We start from the raw sequence: 6,754 nt of genomic DNA, 5'->3' as shown, positions 1-6,754 counted from the left end.
GATCATGTGAAACCACCTTCCCAGACTATTGCAGCTTATGGGTGCTGTGCTGGGAGAGGTTACAGTGGGAATGAATGTCAGTGAGACTTTTATGGAATACCAACAAAAATGAGGCTGTATCCTTCTGCTCATGCCCTGAAAAAGGCCTTTATTGTGGGAGCTGGCTTAATGCACTGTGCCATGATCATAGGGCATACACAGACTGCTGACAAAAATCATTTCAGTCCAATTAAGCGTTATACTGAACACTTGAGTATAATTAGTTGTTTGTTTCTTTTCTCTAGCCGCTAATCTCCTTATTCACCTTATATTCACCTCTGCACTGCTGTTCATGACAGGGAACAGAGCCAAACAGCTGAGGAAGTAGAAGAAGAAAGTCAGGGAAGGTGATGATCTGGGGCCATAAGGGAGAGTGAAGAGTGCTGAGATGGGATCTGGACACTGCGCTATTCCATGTCAGCTGAAGGGCTTTTTCCATCATCTGTCAGTTTCCTGTAGAGAGAAACCTGCTGATGGCAGGAAGATCCTCTCAGCTGGGTCAGTCTCCTCCATATGTTTCTTGCAGGCTGTGTCAGAGTCTGTTAAAGACTGCGAGGAGCCCTGATGGCTGACAATATCCAGAGTTAACACAGGGCTCTTAAGGCTCTCTACTGTAAAGATGGGATCCCACCACCACAATTCAATTCATTTAATTCAGTTTTACTCATACAGCGCCAAAGCACAACAACAGCTGCCTCAAATCACGTTATATTGTAAGGTAAAAACCCTGCAATAACACAGAAAACACAAACAGTCTATGAGCAAGCACAAAAAAGTTCCCTTTTAACAGGAAAAAGCAGAACCAGGCTCAGGGAGGGGCAGTCATTTGCTGCAACCATTTCGGGGTGAAGTGAGGGAGACAGGACAAAAACTTACTGTGGAACAGAGCCGAAGATTAATAATAACTCGTGATTAAATGCAGGGTGGTGTGTAAACACCCATTAAGTGAAAAAGGTGTGGAAAAGAATCATGAGAGGCCTCCAGCAGTCTACACCAAGGATTCATATAGTCCTAACTATATGTTCTGTCAAAAAGGAAACCACTAATGGCATGAAAGCATGGATAAGTCTAGAAGTGGTATGTAACTGTGTACATTCACTCAGTACATTTATATTTAAGAACTTTACTGAAGCAGAGTTTTAGTGTATTTCTGTTTCTGCATTTTGCTGCTTTCTACTTCAACCTCATATTTTGGATGCAATATTTGACTTTGTACTCATACAACGACCAAGGAGGAGAGGAGGCTGCAGTGGAAGCGGGTCACGAGAGCACCCCGACTGTCACAAAACGGCCGGAGGCCGAGCACCAAAAATCAAACCCACGTGCAGAAAACCCAAAGCGGAGGCTGAAGAAAGGGTTTAGCAAAGGTTTATTAACTAGCACAGAAATGACGTTTACGATAGTCCTTGATTTAAGGCTTGACACATGGGGCATGAGGGTCTTGGCCAGGGGAGAGGGATAAGCAAGGGGACAGGTCCAAGAAAGCATCGGCAGCTGCTGGTGATTAGGTACGTACTGGAAGAGAGGAGAGCAGTGTTAGAGCGGTAGCCAATGAGGAGTTCTGGAGAGGGTGGAAGCTATGAAAATCTTCGTCTTGCAGGTGGGAGATGGAAGTGTCGAAGGAGAGGTGGTGCGGTTCAGGTGGGTTTGGTGGTGTGTGGCAGCTGTCCTGAGCGGTGAAGGTCCGGAGGTGGTGTAAGGGCAGGAGGGCAGGCAGGTGAGGCAAGGAGATGATTCTGAAAGCAGGCGGGTTAACCAGATTTCCAAGATGAGAGGTTCAGTGTGATGGAATTTCCAGGAGTAACTAGAACACAAGATGCAAGCTTAGTAGAGCACTTGAGATTCATAGACATGAAGCATGAGGCCTGGTTACCAACAGAGAGTAGTTGACGAACTGGCGAGGAAGCAGCGTCAGCAAGCAGCTTCAATCTCCAACCTGATTGCCTCAATCAGCTTCAGGTGAGGGAATTTCAAATTTCGGTAGGCTTTGACCTTTTCTTTCATCAGGTCCAACACCCCCCACAGCTTTCTGCCAAACACTAATTCAAAGGGAGAAAATCGTGTGGAGGCCTGGGGCACCTCCAGCACTGCAAACAACAAAGGGTCTAACCAGCGATCCCAGTTGCGTTCATCTTCGTGAGTGAATTTATGAATCATGGACATGTCAGAGGTTGGTAGATGCTGGTCCAAACAGACTTAATGTCCAGTAATTCATACAGTTCTTTTACTTTGTGAGACATGAACATTGTGCACTGGTCAGTCGATATCTCTTTCAGGATGCCAAATAGGGAGATGACCTGAAACAGCGCCTGTGCTACACTTGGCTCGACAAGGTCCATGCTAATGTGCTCAAATGGGACTTCCATTAATGGTAACGGGCAAAAATGCGCTTTTGGAATTACCAACTAGTTAACTAGGCTGAGCTGAGCATAGGCTGTCGTCACAAGTCTGTTCTAGTGGAAAATGTTCCATGAAGTGAGTTACCGGGACCGGCGGTGCCTTCACGCCCTCCTCAGTGTCGGACGACCGCGTCGCTGCTGAGCACAAACCCTGTATATACCCTTTGGCACCTTATTAGAACCCAGTACGTCTCTCTGGGGGAGGGTGTCAGAGGGCCAGCAACGCAGAACACTAGTCCCACCTCCATCAGACACTGATGCGATCGCCAGCCTCAGCTGTGAGCCTTCCAGCCACACTGACAGGTGGTCCTCAGCCAATTTTACAGCAATTTCCAGGATAACCAGCCGATGAAAGTGGACCCACTCCACCATTCCAGCCCGAAGCCACTCGTTCCACATCCCTGAAGGTCCTCTCCATGACAGGGAGGCTCATAGTGTAGTCGGGCCTCTCCCCACAGGAGCGGCAACAAGCGGTAGGGCCCACTCCTCCTCCGGCCACCAGCACACCTCCACCATGGGCGCAGAGATCTCCTTCTCCAAGGCGTCATCTCCCTCCACCATCCGGTGAAACATCACAGGGAGGTTTCCAATACCTCTGTCTGCCGCTCGGCTTGGCCCTGCACTGCCTTCAGTCATTTACGATGACTGTTACATTACGTCAAATCACCATTTGCACCAGTGACTCAGACAGCTGCGCGGGACGAGGCTCCGACATGCCGGCCGGGTTTTGGCACCATTTAAAAGGACCAGCACAACTCAGTACTAAGCCTGTGTTCTTTGTGCTTTATTCTTTCACACATGCCTGCTTTTCCCAAGACCTCGCACCCAGAGGTGGAGTGCCTGCTTGGTGCTCTGTTCCAGTCATTGCTCCATCAGCTTCTTCGCACTCTCTCCGCTTCCCAGCGGCTACTAAAATGTGGAAGGCATGATTAGATGACGTTCACCAGCTGTGACAATCAGCCTCCCCCTGACACCATGCCCTAAACCCACTGCTCCACCCGTCCTCTGCAGTTGAGCCACCAACCACACCCCACGACAAATTCATTCATTTCTCATTACTATGCATTACTCTCATATACTGGATCATGTATAACATGCTGTGGTGAGAATAAGGCACGGCGGGACCACGGAGTATCATTCAGAGCCATCTTTATTTACATCTCACCACAACACATTCCCAAACCCCTGAGTCCCCGTGTTTTTAACTAGGCGGGCGTGATTAAGGATGCCGTGCAGGTGTGTCCGCCCTCCCTGCACGGCACCACAGACCACGCCCCACCACACATGCCTACAGTCTCACACACTTACCTAAATCCCTATCTAATGAGGACACGCTCCCTTTGAGTCTTTACGTTTTTAACACACGCTAACAGCATAGCTGAAAATGACAATGCATGCACTTCAGGTGTTCATTGTCAGCCAAGGTTTTTCTGTCTTGTGTGTAGTTTGCACTTTAAAATCACATTCATGTGATTAAAAATAAAATCAGTCCAATGGCTACTCCTCAGATGTTGCAGACCTCTCTTCCATATCCTCCTCCTTCCACATGAAATGAGCTAGGATGACTTTATGTACTTTAAATATTCTTTAAAGATAAAATTTTGTTACTGTGTCAGGTGTGTATGTGAATTACGTGCACATACAGTGTGTTGGTAAACTTAAAAGCATAAAAATGCAGTAATTTTATTTTTCTGTTTTTGTTGGCCATGGCACCTAAACTATGTAGCATTATTTGTCTGCACATGAGAGTCAGAGAAGTATTAGCACACAACTTCTGAGGCCAGTAAACAGCCCCCTCTGCTGGGTATCCTAGCAAACTACATGGAGCCGGTCTCTGGTACCTCTGCAGCCTCTTGATTTTCCAGGTAATTTCCAACCGCCTCAAAAGTTTGAAAAAAAAATCTCACCTATACAATCTAAAACTATACAATCCATTTTTTTCTATCCATCCATCCATTTTCTTTTCTTTGTCTGTGGCTGGGTCGCAGGGGCAGGTCTCCCACTCCCCAGCCACGTCCTCCAGCTTATCTGAGGGAGCACGAGGCATATCGAGGCCAGTCGAGAGCTGGGGCCTTCTTCTGGTAGGTAATGCCTGAAACACCTCACTCAGGAGGCATCTTAGTCAGATGCCCAAACCACTTCCTCTCTCAGGTTGCTGAACGCCTCACCCTATTTCTAAGGCAGAGCCCAGCTACCCTTGGAAGAAAGCTTTTTTTCAGCTGCTTGTATCTACAATCTCATTCATTACACTAAACACATAAGTGATTGTGGTGTCGTCCAAATCCAGCATAACATTCTGCCTACTGACAGGTAAATTGAATAACAGTGATTATCTCTTCATCATGGCAGCTGTGAGTGGGTGGAATATATTAGTGAGTAGTGAACATTTAGTCCTCAAATGATGTGTTGGAAGCAAGAAAATGTGCAAGTAGAGGGGTTTAAGAAAACAAAGCCCAGATGACTGGATCAGAGCATCTCCAAAACTGCAACTCTCGTGGGGTTTTCCTGGTCTGCAGTGGTCTGTCTAACAAAAGTGGTCCAAGGATGGAAGGGTGGTGAACCAGAGACGGGGTCATGTAGGGCCAAGCACCACTTAAGCCCACATGGTCCAATCCAATAGATGAGCTACTGTAGCTCAGACTGGGAAAAAGGTTCATGTTGGTTCTGATAGAAAGATGTTAGAATACACAGTGCATCGCAGTTTCTCAACTTACAACTTAAAGGACTTAAAGGTTACGGTCGTCACTTAAATGTCCTGGCTTTCTTCTAGTTCATTTTTGTAGTTCATGTGTTGAATCAGCTTGCCTTGTGTTTGATATCATTCACCTACCTGCTTTCACAGACCAGTGGATATGGGCTTTGGACTCATAGTAGACACAGTGGAAGCCTGCCTCCACATCAAGCCTGCACAGCATGTCATACATGCTCTTATTCCGGTCTGAGGTGGTGATATCCACCGCTCGGCCGTGATAGTGCAAAGACTCTTCAGGATAATAGCCATCCTGATATTTCTTTCTATTAGCTTCAAAACTAATTTTAAGTTAAGCTACACCTCATGATATAATAGATATCCATGGTTTAATTTTGTCTTTATTCCCCAACCCCAGCAAGTTAATTGCTGAGGTTGGGGAACAAAATCACCACTGTGAGAGAGAAGAGACCAAAACAAACCGACCAAAAGGGGAAAATGAAATGAGTTCCTTGTTTCTTATTTAAGCTTATCATTTTTGGTTTTCCAGCCCACATTTTAATCATTTTGATTTAAAAATTGAAAGATAAAATGGAAAATAACATAACGCTCAACAAACAAACCACTGGTCCCCCCATTAAAGAAAAAACACTTTCTCCTGCCAGTGCTTCCAAACAACCTATACGTCTTTTTTTTCTGATTCTCATGAACTTTTATCATCCGATCTGAAGCCTATAGAGTGGGAAATTTAGACAATAGGATTGTTTTATGTTACCATTCCCTCCAGTTGGACTCGCATTGGTTTGATGTTTGAAGCCACTTCATATGAAATGAATACCTCCATCATGTGCATTAAACATTAAAAAGTAACAAACCTGTTTTGAAAATGTGCGGATTCAATAGTACAAATATTCATGTAAAAATGTAGGAAGTAAAAAGTTGTTCAAAAACCAAAAAAGTACAGATACCTGAAAATTCTCCTCAAGTACAAAAACAAAGTACACACACACACACACACACACACACACACACTGCACTGTCATGAAGAGTAGAGTCTGATATATAGTTGTGGGTTTTCTGTATTTTTGTATTTCCACTTAGTTTTTTCTGGTTTAATATGTCTTGTTGTTGATCTGACTTTGCATTTAAATCATTTTAGAAACTGTTTAGGACCAGCTGATTCTTTTAAATAGCATCCTCATATGCAAACCATTAAAGGTGGTTGGGTGTCATCAAGGGGTGTAGACTAGATCTCCTGAAAGCTGCACGCTCAGTCCTGTCTAAGTTTACATCCACAGTCACAGTTTGTATTTGTGAACATTGCAGCATCTAACCTTTGGATGAATTAACTGGGATATGTGCATTACCCATAGATTAAACAGAATATAAAAGAATTTAAAATGAGCTTTAAACCTTCCCCAAAGGTTGATTCGGTTCATCTGGACGAAGCGTTTTGTGGGAGAAACGCTTCGTCACTCATCCAGTGGCGTCTTCAGTCTCAGCTGACTGCAGGTTTCAATCTTATAAACAGGACATTTGCATAATGACTGAAACCAGCCCACTGAAGGAACAATGGGCTGGGAGGTCATTTCCTTTAACTGACCTCACAGCCCATAATAATGAAAAC

This window comes from Haplochromis burtoni, unplaced genomic scaffold (assembly GCF_018398535.1).
Source record: "Haplochromis burtoni strain Fernald_Lab_line unplaced genomic scaffold, NCSU_Asbu1 Contig_624, whole genome shotgun sequence".
NCBI lineage: Eukaryota > Metazoa > Chordata > Actinopteri > Cichliformes > Cichlidae > Haplochromis > Haplochromis burtoni.
This window is presented reverse-complemented; position numbering follows the sequence as displayed.